This window comes from Macaca mulatta, chromosome 10, assembly GCF_049350105.2.
Source record: "Macaca mulatta isolate MMU2019108-1 chromosome 10, T2T-MMU8v2.0, whole genome shotgun sequence".
Taxonomy (NCBI): Eukaryota; Metazoa; Chordata; class Mammalia; order Primates; family Cercopithecidae; genus Macaca; species Macaca mulatta.
Genome location: NC_133415.1, coordinates 110474831 through 110488938, shown reverse-complemented (window position 1 = coordinate 110488938; position 14108 = coordinate 110474831). Strand labels below are relative to the sequence as shown.

General features: G+C 51.9%; 1 protein-coding gene across 6 annotated transcripts in view; it reads left to right on the top strand.

Moving 5' to 3' along the window:
- The window catches only part of PMEPA1 (prostate transmembrane protein, androgen induced 1), a 63568-nt gene that overhangs the window by 25989 nt on the left and 23471 nt on the right, over positions 1 to 14108 (top strand). The window contains exon 1 of one of the 6 annotated variants that reach the window (XM_077952028.1): positions 10439 to 10457. The exons of the other annotated variants lie outside the window; for them this stretch is intronic. The gene's annotated coding sequence lies outside the window, so the exon portion shown is untranslated. Of the gene's footprint in view, positions 1 to 10438; positions 10458 to 14108 lie in introns of those variants that run through there. 6 annotated transcript variants of the gene reach the window in all.

Below are 14108 nucleotides of genomic sequence, written 5' to 3'. Positions count from 1 at the left end.
ACATTGGCTGCATGGAGGCCCACTCCCCAGTTTACAGGGTGTTTAGGTGTCACCTGAGTGTGCCCCTGGGCCACACCCTTGCAGTCAGCCCACCTCCAACCCTGTCTTTCTTTCCTGGGAAGGAAGGGTGACTCATTTTACAGCGACCCTTTGTATAACAAGGGCTGAAAGTTGGAGGTGAGACCAGATTCCTCTCCTCTTGGTTCTGGTCCACCCGGAGCAGGTAGAAACAAGTTCTCCCCCATGCATTTCCATGTAACCCCTTTTTTGCCACACACCCCCCTTTAAGTGAACAGTTCTACAACAAAATTGCTGCCACTAGGTGTTAGAAACATCTTAGCAGGCGCCTTCCTAGAACAAGAAGAGCCAGAATTATTTGCTGGGTGGCCACGTACAGTCCTATTTTAAGAGCGACCTGGAGGGCAGCCCAATCACAGACGATGGTTTCTAGTTCTCTGGAGCAGCCAGCCCCCTACCCCCAGCCAGTCCACCAGCAGACCCCAAACCAGACCGATAACTTAGCATTTTCATTTGAGTCCATCTGACAAATCGTTTTAGGCCGAGAAAGCAATACTGCATCTTTAAATGGCTACTTTGTCAGCGCGTCTCTGCGCGCTGTAAAAAGTCCTTTGTTATCTGTGTCTAGACAGCACGCCAGCGGAATATTTGGTCTGCGTGAGGGGAGAGAGATCTGACAAGGTTGAATTCATTTACCAGCTTATTTAAAGCGGGATTTCAAAACACTTGCTCATAAACTGTTTTCGGCCCAGACTCCCCAGCCTCTTCCTAGCCCACACTGGCTTTTCTTGCTTTTATAATTTTTCACCTGCTCGGGCAGTTAGCTGGAGATTGCAGCCGGGTGGGTACCCTGGCGAGGAGAGTGACTGCGGCTTGCAGCTTTTTTCTTTTTTTAATTGTCCTCTTTATGACTGTCTAGACGTTCTGCAGATGCACGTTCTCGGGGGAAATGGCTTTTCCCTCTGGTTACAGTACTTGGGAGGGTTGCAGACGGCACCCCCTCCAACCATTTGACCACCCAACCCCCTTCCTGAAACTCCCCTCAGCCGTTCTTCCTTTCCTTAAATTAAGGCACTTTGCCTCCTGGCAGCCTCTTTGTGTTTATAACACATTGACTTGACTGTGCTAATTTTATACCATCATCAAAAAAGGAAAAGTGACATTCCAGGTTTTCTTCTCTCTGAGGGGTGGGCAGAGACCCCTCCCAGCTCCTCCCCACAACTTCCCCTGTTTCTTCTTCCAGCTCCTCCTTTTGTGGTGATGTTTTGTTTTGTGGCATGCCTACATGCCTAGACAAATAAAACACCAGAGGTTGGCTTCTTAAGGATGAAAATATCAGGGCTACTTGAATGCGTCCGAGGTTTTAGTTCTGCCAAATAGATGCATCAATTAACCGCATTGCCATAGCGACTAGGTCATTGTTACCGCAGTGACAAAGGGGCAAGCTGTGGGGGTGGAGGGTCTCCCGGGCCCCCAGTCACCTATCACCCGCCCCACAGGAACCGGTGCAGAGGCCAAATAGGCATTGTCCTGCCAGCGACCAGAAAGTGGGCCCACTTTGACTCCCTCAGACTCTGCAGTGGGTGGTGGGGGCGGTTCTCAGAGCCCCCGCTCCTTCTCAGGCAGCCACAAAGCCCAGTGGACTTGGGAAATTCAGTTGCCTTCCAGGCCCGCTACATATTCAGGCTGGGAGGGAAGCAGGCTTCAGAGTCCCCTTCTGGAGCAAGGGCTGCGGGGTAGAGAGAAGTCAGCCCGCCCCGCTCCCAGCTAGACCCCTAACTCCCCCACCTCCACCCCTGAAAACTATTGCCATTACCACTGACCTGCTGCAAAGCCATAAATTTCCACCCACCTCCCCTCCCGCAGTCATCAATCTGCCCTCCGGTTTTTACTTGGTAGGGGGCACAAAAGGTGGGGAGGGGGAGTCAGGGGTGAGCAGCTGACCAGATGTCTCCTGGGATCCCTAAACTGCATCTCATTTCTGCCAGATGAAGCGAGTCTAACCTATCAGCCTCCTTTACCGTGGTATTGGGCGGAGGGTGGTGCGCAGTGGGACGTTTCGAATGCAGGAGATAGAGAAGGACGTCCCATAACGCTCCGGGTTTCTTGGCCAGATCTTTTTATTTCTACTCCCAAAACAGACAGCACACAGGCAGGAGTGGTCTGTTGAGCAGCTACTCCCATTGTGCGCGCATGGGTTTATGACGGGCTTTGTGCAGTTGGCCGGACAATATGCTTCAAAGGCCAAGAACTCTGAGAGCTGCTGGGCTCTAGTCCTTTCCTCTTCGTGGCAGCCTGGAAACCTGTAAATTTCCCCGCGGGGGTGAGGAAGTGGGGTGACTGAGCTTGTAATATTTCAAGTTATACAATCATTCAGGGGTTTCTTTCTGCAGGGGTTTCTTTCTCATAATTACAGCGTCTTTAAGAAGAAAAATCAACATGAAGTATTTTCAGGGGAAGAGACTTTTAAAAGAAACACACACGCGCGCGCGCGCGCACACACACACACACACACACCGGCCAGAACAGCACCACCGAGTTAGTACGGTAATGCAAGTTTGTAATGCATGCTGGGCTGCTCTCTCCAGGAAGCTCCCAAGCAGGAATGTTCCTGAAGGATGGGCTATTAAATATTGGATCCTCAGGCTGGCAGATGCGTCTGCGCTGTAATTGGGTCTGTCTTGGAGTAATTAAAGGAAAATGATTATATTAACCCAGTCACCAGGCTGGCATGGCATGGAGAACTGAATGGCATCCGTATTGACGTTTCCCTCCAAAAAATTGGCCTTTCTCAGCACATCAAAAACGCACCCTTGGCTTGAGTTTAGGGAGCTTTTCTTTCTTTGCACTTTTTATAATTGATCGCGTGTCTCCTGGCCTTCTTTTTCTTTTTAAAAAGCAGTGGGGGATATCCGTGCCCTCTAACGTGAGCAGCCTCTACCTGCTCAGGGAGATCTGAGCTTAAGGACGAGCATGGCGCAAATGCCCCAGGAGATTGCGGTGTGAGAGATGACATTGAAAAAGGTCTGGCTTTTAAAGCTCAGACCTGGGAGGCCTGGACTCTTTTTCTTTTCTTCTTCTTCTTTTCTGAAGAGTTGTAGAAGCCAGAGTTTCAAGACCGTCTTGGTTGTGCTGCCTTATTTAGGAGGCGAGTTGCTGCTCATTTGTCAGGCAAAACAGATGTGGTGGGGAGACAACATCTATTTTCATAATTCGAAACAAATCTGGCGAGCCGCCTTCCTTTTCAGCGGGGCCTGCTCATGCAGAAAGCCCAGCTCCCAGGCAGCATCTAGCAGAAATATTTATAGCTCATCCATTGAACTTTCCTTCCTCCAGGAGGAGCTGGTTTCTGCTGGCGATGGGGACACAGACTTGATAGGGAGTGGGTGCTGTTTCAGGGATTTTTTTTTTAAATCAAAAACTGGAGGAGTGTGGGTCACAGCCAGCGACGCAGCTGTGCCTCTCCTTCTCGTGTCCTTTCGTCTTCCAGGTGTGGGGCGTTGGCCACGGGAACCTGCTCTGTAGCGTTTAGCAGCCTCTTTACTGGGAGGGCAGTTAAAGACTGACTTTGAAACTTCTCTGGGCCGGTGGCTAGGACCCCGACACTCCAGGGAGAGCCAGGACCTGGGCCCCTAGTTACCAGTGACTTTGTGCTTAGGTGTGCAAGGGCAGCGGGCTGTCATTTCCCCGTTTTATGGATGAAACCACCGAGGCTTAGAGAACAGCTTCCCCAAGGTCACGCACAGAACTGAGCACCATTCACTGTCAGCTCAAGCCTTCATTCCCACTGGGAGGCTTTGCTACACCGTCACCTCCCATCAGAGGTAGCCGTGTCTGTCTGTATATAATAGCGACCTAAGGAAGGAGGACAGACCTGGTATTTGGGTGAATCACCCATCGCCTGTTCATTTATCCAGTAGGTGAGCTCCTTCCCTGTGCCACTGGAGATGGGAGGACTTGGTGAATGGAACAGGCCTGAGCCTGCCCTCAGGGAGTACTTGTCTGGAAACAGAGTCAGATACTGAATGGAGGAGGAGACTCGACAGCGTCACATGACTGTGCCTGGGGGCTGCTTTCCTGGAGGTCTGAGAGGGTCTCTCAGCAGGGCTGACCTTGTGCCAAGAATTGAGGGATGAGAAGGAGTCAGCAGTGGGAAGACCTTGGGGGGAGTACCTCAGGCAGAGAGGAGAAGCTGGGAGGGTGGGGTGTGCTCAGATAGATGTGGTGGCCATGTCCAGTTCCCCGCTGGCTGTGTCACCTTGAGGGGGACTGATCAGGTTTCAGTTCCTTCTTCTGTAAAATGAGGGGGTGACTAAAAAGTACACAAGTTCTGATTCTAGGAAAACCACAGAGAATCGAGTTTTGTAAGGTGCTGCTGGTAGGGGAAGCGGTGGAGGGTGTATGGAGAGCTCTATTACTTCTTACAAAATTGAATGTGAAACGACAATGGTTGCTAAAATAAAAAGTGGGTTATTTTAAGCAGTGAAAGGTCAGGGAGGGCCCTTCCCTTCTCGATGCTGGGACCACCCTTGTTCAAGGCAGCGCTGCACCTTCCTCACAGTCGTCCCAGGAAGGGAACACCCTAGAGAGGTCTCTGGCTATCACCCACAGATGTTAGAAGTGGGACTGGCTTCAGGGCAACTCCGGGTTGCCTAGCGCAGGGCTCCCTCCCTGGCAGGAAGGAGACCCATGCAGGGTGAGGGTGCCCTCAGGAGCTCAGGCAGGTGGCAGGTTTCGAGGGGTGGGGGTTCCCAGTGGCAGTGATGGAGGGGTGCTTCTCGTTCCCCAATGCCGTGATTCCACGCAAGTGGATGGAGCATGCTGGAGAGGTCAGGAAGGAACATGGGCACCTGCCTCACAGCTGCCCCACCAGCACTCAGGCAGGCATCACGAATCACACTGGGCCGTGTCCCTGGTAGCACCCGGGGTAGATGAATGGGGACTCCCAGGCCCTGGGGTGCCTGGAAATCCCATCACCTGAACAACCAGCAATAGAGATCGCCTTTGGGAGCTTCCAGCCAGTCAGAGCACAGCTCTGCAGTTCAGAGGCCACGCAGGGCCATTCCAGGTCTTTATAAAGACTGAATGAAGGCCCTTGGTTTCTTAGAATCCTTTTAGCTTAGGGTTTCCTATGCATTTGGGTAAAAAGACGCTCAGTGACTGCCCTTTGTGCCAGAGGTGGAACCTAGAAGTTGTCCTAGACTCCAGTTTTCCTGCAGATTGACATTCTCAGAACTCCTTCCCTCCCTTCCTCACTGACCTGGCCCCGACCCGTGGGATGATTTTCATTCTCCTGCCTCCAGAGAAGGACCTGTGAAGCAGTGCTTATGTCCTCACACAGACTGCTTTCCGCCACGTTCCCTCACCCGTGTGTTCATTTCACAAACATTTACGAATGCTAGTGTGCATTGATCGTTGATCAAGGTAGTTGTGACTCCAACCTTCGGAAATGTACGATCCAAGTGTGAAATGAACAAGTGACCTTTCCTAAGCGTTTGCTTTCAAAATAGATTTTTTTAGACTAAGTTGTTATTCTTTAAACCGGTTGTCTGTGATTTAAGTCCCTGCTGCTGTCTTCATATTGAGGCCTAATTAGGAATCAGCTGTTGCCTGGCTAATGTTTATTGAGCAAGCACTATGCACCCGGCACTGTGCCTTAGATATTCACTATCGTCTGATTTAATCCAGAGTTCCTCGACCTTGGCGCTGACATTTGGGCTGCATAATTCTTTTCTGTGGGAGACTTTCCTGTGCATGGCAGGGTGGATGTTTAGCTACTTCCCCTCACCCACTAGATGCCAGTAACACCCCCTCCCAATTGTGGCAACCACAAATGTTTCCAGACATGGCCAGATGTCCCCTGGGGGCACAATCATCTCCGGTATAAGAACCACACCTTAGCCCTAGCAGCTGCCCTTGAGGTCCCAGTCCCTTCATCTGCGGGATGCGGGTGATGACGGGACTCCTCAAAGCGGCTCCTTGGGAGCTTTGAATGATATAATGCACTTAAAGCTCTTAGCACGACCCGGCTAAAGCTGGAGTGGCTGCAGCTCTCCCCGCTGGTGTGTCTGAGTGTCTGATGGGCAGAAGTCGTTTTTACCATCCACTCATCCCTTCCACGGTTCCCTGGGGCTTGCAGTGCAAGCTGGACTCTGTGCCACAAGCTAGGCTCACCTTGCAAAGATGGTCAAGGTCACAGCCATTGTGACCCTCACTCCCACCAGGAATGCCAGCGTGGACAGCCTGTACCCAAGGAACTGGAAGGTGCAGGCTCTGGCCCTGGCCCGCTTTGCTCAGTTGCTCTGTGTCTCTGGGCAACTCCCCATCTCTGGCCCCATCCTTTTCTCATCTGACCCATTTTAGGGGCTTCTAAGCCACTTTCCTCCCCTAGAGACTCAGTATCTAAGAGGGTGAGTTTTTCCCAAGGTTTTCCCCTGGGTCATTCACAATTCTGATCACTTGGGGATCTCTGAGCCACTCACAGTGCCAGGTGACCACCCCCTTCCACCATAACAAATTCACCTATGTGGCTCCAGCAGTTGCTTTTACATCCTGGGCTTCATGATTGAACAGGTGGTTCCTCCACTAAGGGAGCAAGCGCCTGGTCAGAATCTGTTCATCTGTAGTAGGGCACTTGTAAGGCCATTCCCTGCAGGTCCCGGAACCCACCACTGAACGATGTCGATTTCAGCCTGTTGGACACGGCTCCCACATTGGCTGAAAGGAGCTTCCCCAGGAGTTCTGATGTGTGCCATGCTTGGAAAATCACACTGGAAAATGATACCTGAATCGTTTCAAGTTCACGTTGTCTATGTTGCCTTTGCCCCAATACACACACACAGCCACCTGCAGGAAGTCTCAATGCAGCTTTGCCAAGCCCCAATTAGTTCCTCATTGCATCTTCACGCTATGCCCCAGGAGGTAGGGTTTCTTGCCCTTGAATGAGACAAAGGTTCCTACCTCAGGGCATTTGCCCCTGCCGTTTTGTTCAGCCAGGAGTGTTCCTTCCCCAGCTCCCCTCATCTTGAAGTTCTCTGCTGAAAAGCCACCTCCTCTGAAAGGCTGTCCCTAACTGGATCATCTAAGGAGGTCCCCCCTCCCAGGTGCTTATTATCACAAACCTGCTCTAGTTCTGTTCCATGTTCTGGAGAAGACAGGAGGACTCTTCTTCAAAGACACTCGTGTTGTTCAGAGATCCCTGCAGTTCCTGACTCTTGTGTACCTGAAGTGCTCACTGGCAGAGAAGTTTGCAGTTCTTCCTGAGCAATACGTTGATACTTTTCAATGACACTTTCTCTTGGGGATATAGTGGTAGTATGGGACATCCTACTGGGAGTATTTGATTGTACTGGGGAGGCAGTGACACTTTACATCGGGGAATCCCAAGCTGCCCTCCGTCCCCTGGCTGTTGTCACCTTTAAGACAGAGGTTGGAGGTTCCATGCTTGTTGCTTGGGGCAGACAGTAGGAGCCAATGCTTCCAGGTTACTTAAAATCTCCTTTCCTCGTTTCTAAATTTTAAATGACGTGTTTAGAATTTAATCTTCAAACCTGGGAGCCAGACCTGCCAGTGGAAAGATGACAGCCGAGAGAGGGTTTCGTGTGGCTGCAGCAGCCAGATGGCAGATGCTGTGAGCGGGAGGCGAGGGAGGCTGCGAGAGAGGGAAGCTGCTTCTCTTTCGGCTCTTACCCTCCCTCTGCAGGAAACTAACCCGCTCCCCCAGTGCCAGGCCTGGGCCAGGCCCTAAGGACCGCTTAAGGCTGCTGGCCTTAGAGTCTGCCAGGGGGATTCTAGTGATGCCAAGGGACAGGGCACTCCCAGAACGTTCACTTGTTTTCAGAAAACTTTTTATTTTGAGACAATTGTTTGTTAGCATGCAGTCGTAAAAAAATAATACAGAGACGGTTCTATGTAGATATCCTCCAGCTTCCCACAGTGGTACCATCTTACATAACTGTAGTACAGTGCTAAAGCCAGCAGTTGACATTTGTCACAAACCATCAACCTTACTCACATTTCCCCAGTTTTACACGCACTCATTCGAGTGTGTGTGTCTGTGTGTTTTCGTTCAATGCAATTTTATTGCATGCATAGATTTGTGTAACCACCAGTCAAGACACAACAGTCCCATCACAAGAACTTCTCATTCTACCCTTTTCTAACTGTATCCACCCCCTTACCCATGAAACCACTAATCTCTTCTCCATTTCTATAATGTTGTCATTTTAAATGTGTTATAGAAATGGAGTCATACACTATGTAGCCTTTTGAGATTGGCTTTTTTCACTTAACGTAATTCTCTGAAGACGTCTCCTTGTTGCCGTAGGTATCAATAGTTCATTCCTTCTTGTTGCTGCGTAGTGTTCCAAGGTATGAACGCATCATGGTTAGTTTAACCACTCACCTGTTGAGGGACATCTGGATTGTTTCCAGTTTTTTGTTTTTGTTTTTTTTGCTATGAAAAGTAAAGCTGCTGTGAACTCAGGCACAGGTTTTTGTGTGCACATTAAGTCTTCGTTTCTCTGGGGTGAATGCCCAGGAGTGCAATTGCTGGGTCGGATGGTAGTTGCAGGTTTAGTTTTTGAAAGACCCTTCAGTTTCCGTTCACCTCCATGCCTTCCTCTGGTCTCTGGCTTTGGTGGAAAGATATGAGTGCTGGGGAGCGGGCATTATGCATGGATTCCTTCCTCTTTCACATATTAATTGAGGGCCACTTGTTGTGTCAGGTATGGTGTTAGCCCTCATGGATACAGCACCAGGATAAATAACGGTCATTGAGGCACTTTCTTGCTGGTGAGGTGCACTTGACGATGAACAAGCAAGCACTTAGAAGGAAGATGGTTTCTCATAGCAGCCAACACTTACTCAGTGCTTCCTACACACCAGGTGCTTTCTGGGTTCTTTATGATCCTCAAACAACCCAATGAGACGGGGCCATAGTTCACTCCATGGTACAGACAAGGAAGTGGAGACACACAGCTGCTCCCACAGCCGGAATAATCCATGCTCCTCACCATACCCTGCACTGCCCCTCGTGACCAAGACAGGCCACCAGGCGATGCAGAGTAAGAGAAGAGATGAGAGCACATGTGGGATGACAGACCCAGGGAAAGTCTTCCCACAGCCAAAACTGCATGTGCAAAGGCCCTGGGGTGGGAGCAGGCAAAAGGCCAGGCTGGCTGGCACATGGTGAGCGATGAAGGAGATGGGAGATGCAGGGGTGAGGTGGGGTGGGCCTCGCAGGGTTTTAACCTGAGCATAGTGTGAGAAGTCAGAGACTTGATTATTTTTAAAGATTGCTCTGGCTGCAGGGTGCAGAATAGACTGGGGTTGTGTTTGCAAAAGAGGAAGTAGGGAGACAAGGAGGCCACGTGGACAAACCCTCTGCTCTTGAGGGATGAGCCCCGAGGCGCTCTCCTCCTCAGCCCACAGGGTTCCCGTGTGGGTGCTCAGCAGTGCAGGGAGGCCTCTCCTCGTGGGGGTCCAGCTCCGAGTGACTGTCCCGCAGCTCCGCCCCTCGAGGGCAGGAGAGCTCATCCCCAGCCAGTCGGCCCCTTGAGCCTCTGCAGCTGGACCATGAGCTCCCATCTAGATCTGTCTTCTGATGGATGTTTCTGGTTTCTTGAGTTTTCTCACCATGTCTCTTGCTTCCTCTTTCCGTACCTGTTGTGATTCTATAAATTGAATTTACATGCTCAGTATCAGCCACTCCAGATCGTTAATAAACGTGCGCCTGATGTCCTTGACACATTCACCATGCTCGCTGGGTCAGGCGAGGATGCCTACTTTGCCATGTCATGATGGTCACCATTTATTATGCACTTGCTGTGTACCAGCTAGCGTTCAGAGAGCTAGTACCTATGTCCCTGTTGAGTTCACCCTGAAGCAGTCCTGTGAGGCCGGTACTGTTGTTGATTCGTGCCTTACTATGCCTTACTGTGAAGAAGCTGAGGCAAGGGGCCAGGTCACCGCAGACACCACACCTACAGCAAGTGGCTGCATCTGGATTCGAATCCAGAGCCAGGCTGCCTGCCTTCCACAGCTTTGCTGTGCCCCGTCTTGACACTCAGAGAAAAGACACCTCCAGAAGCTTCCCCTGCTCCCTTCGCAGAACAGTTGGTCAGAACCTCGTCTTCCCAGAATTTGGGATTTTCTGCTTCTGGAAGATGCTGCTTCGAAAGGAAGTGATAGCAAGGGCTGGAATAGCCTCGCCCGTGGGGCGGGGACAGGGAGACGCGGCTGATGTCTGAGAGGCTTAGAACTTCCTTCTTGGAATCTGTTTTTCACGTTGCCTGAAAAAGAAAGAGGAAGAGACTCATACAGATGGAGACACAGGGAAAGACTCAACGGATTTAGACCCCAGACAGTCACACACCGGAGACAGACAGACAGACGGACGGACGTCCCAGCGGAAAGGACACACCCCCAAACAATCGAAGGTGGGAAGCAGACACACAGACGCCCTTGGACACACGTTTGCTGCCCCGGAGCCCCGCCTCTAGCGAGGTCGCCCTTCCCACCTGAGCTCCTTCCCTCCTCGGGCTGCTGCCGGGCCCAGCGGCCCATTCCGGGGCCAGTAGCATTTCCCAGACCCTCCTCTCCCAAACTGGAAAACACTTGTAGCAAGGAGTGTCCCGCCTGTGGGCCAGGGGTCTTCCTGGGCCTCTGAGCCACACATGAAGGTGACGAGCCAAGCTCCAGGCCAGGGTCAGCAAGTTGGCATGGTCGGGGGACACGTGGGTCCTGATGGCAGTGACCTTCCAGCTCAGTGGGGCTCCCGACGGACTCAGGCCTTTGCTGCTGGTGGAGAGGTCGGGGCTGCTAGAGGCTGCTTTCCAGGGTGGGTACTTTGTTTTGAATTTGTTGTCCACTCTTGTGACGAGTGAGAACAGCTGTCACAGCACCGGGCTCCGTGTCCCAGGCACAGGGAAAGTCTGACCCTCCCACCTGAACTTCTGTGACTTTTCTGGGCATGGGAGCGGGATGGGTGCTGACATTGTTGCACCTCTCTGAGCCTCAGATTCCTTATCACGAAAATGGGATGATAATAAGAGAAGCGTACTTCTTGGGAAGCTGCTGAGAAAAGTAAATGAGATGACAGAAACCCCTTCATACGGGGCATGAAGCACAGCAGGAACTCACTGTACGTGCTGCACGTTCACTGTGGTCAGAACGGCTTTAGAAGGGTCCAAGCTATTCCTCATATGTCCACATTCGTCTCTCCAGATAGAAGTCCAGCCTGATTTCCAGGGTACAGAATCAAATTGCTCTGCTCCAGAGAGGACAGATCGTAGTAGAATTTGCATGCCCTGGTTCCTGGGGCCTGGCCTCAGTCATCGTGAATCCTCAGCCCTTGTGCACGGCCTGGCATATAGCAGAGGCATGATAAATATATGCGCTGCCGCAGTGAGGAAATAGGAAGGGAAAGGGCCTGAGGATAGATTTAGATGACAGAAGAAAATGTCTTTCATGGAAAATAAAATCAGACACCCCCCTGGGCATCCCTGCATGGAGACAGGGCAGGTTGCTGATATTCTGTCCCAAAGGGGTGCAGCTGGGACTCTGCAAGTCCATCGTCCAGGGCAGGGGTACTGCCTCCTCACCTTGCAGCTCCTTTCCCTCCATTCGGCCCCCTCTGTCTGTCTACACAAGGTGTATTATTCTGTTCAGGTCACTGTAATAAAATAACCCCAGACTGTGTGGCTTAGACAGTAGACATTTGTTTTCCTGCAGTTCTGGAGGTCAAGAAGTCCAAGATCAAGGGGCCAGCAAGTTTGGGTTCTGGTGAGAGCTGCTTTGTGACTTGTAGATGGCCACCTCCTGGCTGCGTCCTCACATGGCAGTTCCTTGGTGCCAGCACATGGAGGGAGGGGGGAGAGAACAAGCTCTGTGCTGTCTCTTCTTATCAGTTCACTAATCCTGTTGGTTCAGGGCCCCACCCTTATGACCTCTTTTAACCTTAATTACTTCCATAGAGGCTCCATCTTCAAATGCAGCCACACCAGGGGTCAGGGCTTCAATATATGTTGGAGGGGCACAGAGGTTTATAACACAAGGTCCTTTGCTTTCTGCTCCAAACAGGGGGTTTGAGAAGGGAGGTGGGAATGGCCACCTCTATAATGTTACTATTAGCAACAACCCAATAGTGGCTACCACTTGTCGGCCAAGGGAGAGGCATTTACTATGGAACTCTCATGTTGGTTGCATGAGTGAGGCCCCATTTGCTCATGGGATCTGAAGGTGGGAAAGCAAGCCCAGAGAGGGGAGGGTAGCACTGAGGTAGCAGGTAGCAGGGTACGGACTGGTGTGCAGGTGTATGCCACATCCAGGTTCACACCTTGAGCCCCTGTACTGCTCTGGAGGTAGTAGCTTGGCTGATCGTGTGTTGACTGGCTGTGGGTCTTTTTGCTGCCTGTGGAGCAGGTGCCAGGGACACTGGTGAAGGGACACTCGTGATGGGACACTCTCTTCCTTGTAGCTGGGGGTCCCACATGGTGGTGGCGTGCGCTTGATACCACAGTAGTTACTACGACTATGCAGGATGCGGCAGTTCTCAGGCGACCAGCCCTGGGCTTTGAGGGTTAAAGAGGAGTCTACCAGTTAGAGACTGGACCGGAGGACTCCTGCGTGCCAGGCTTATGCCAGCTTTGAGGAGGCTGCAGGACGAGGCGATTGCATCTGACAGAGTGGCCAGACCAACGATGGCAGCAAGACATAGACCGAGGAAAGGCTAAGTCATGACTTAGACATTTTCTTAGAAGTCATAGCAGATGTCTTGGGTGGTATTTACAAAATTAACCACCACATGGGAGAGTTTAAAACCGCCAGAGACAGCCAGAGAAGGAAGTGGCTGCAGGGGCTGGGCCGTTGGAAATGGGGTAGACGCGGGCCACTGAGAATGGGCAGCAGGAGGAGGGCGGGTACCCCAGGCAGGTGGGCCAGCCTGGGCAAAGGTGTGGCCCCAGGAAGGCAGGCCTTCTGCTCCCAGGGCAGCCAGGGTGCTGGCGGCCGAGAGGCATGGACCACAGTCAGGGGCAATTGGTGAAGTCAGGGCGGGGGCCCAGGAGAACCGGTATGTTGGGCTCGGCAAGCAGCCCTCTTACTGGCGGCTGATACTTACTGCGCACCTAAGTGTGCACCAGGTGCCGTTCATTGCATGTAATGGCTCTTCACTGCATCCACACAGCAACCCATGCATGGGTGCTAATGGTATCCCGCTTTTCCAGATGTGGAAACCGAGGCACAGAGAGTGAATGAATCACTTCCTGATGTCCCGTGTTTGGCCATGGGGAGAGCTGGGGGTTGGATCCAGGCAGGCCAGCGTCAGGGTTCCTGTTAACCACTAAGCTACTCTGCTGAGTGTTTACTGAATTGAATTCAACTCCTGGGAGCCCGATGGTGCAAGGGGCCTGCCCAGACCCTCACTGCTTCCTCCAACCTCTCTGACTCTGACCTTGCCCATCCGCCCGCCTCCCTGCCTCTGCCCCAGGGGAGACCAAGAACAGCTGGGCCCCTCTTGCTCCCGAAAGGCAGAGCCACCCCGGGTTAGCGCCGAGACCCCTCCAGACGGTGCCCGTCACCGGCTGACCCTTAGAGGCTCTCCAGCATGCGGCAGGCATCAATGAGGCCCCAGGGATTGAATGAGGCACTATTGAGAAGCAGCTAAATACCGGCTGCATTGTGCTTCCTGATCCAGGGGCTTCGCTTTTTGTCCAAGAGGCTTGGAAACGGAGCCCTGGTTCACTTCCCCTCCCCCGGGCGCCGCCCGCCATCCTGGCTCATGTCAGGAAACACCAGGCTCTTGAAAATCAGTAATTGAGAGAAACATCTGCTGGTTCCCAAGGAGCACGAGGTGCTTGCCGAGTGGCGAGGGCATACGTGCGTCACTGACGGCCGGTTGGAAACACACATGTGAGTGCATGCAGGCACACACGTGCACGTGCGAGAGTCTTTCTGGTATGTTGTTATGGTTGAAAAAATTACAAGTGTCATGCCTGTTATAAAAATGCAAACAATTTACGAATACAAAAAAGTAAAAGGGATAGCCCACTCATCTAGAAGTCATCATGAACAATTTAATTTTTATCCTC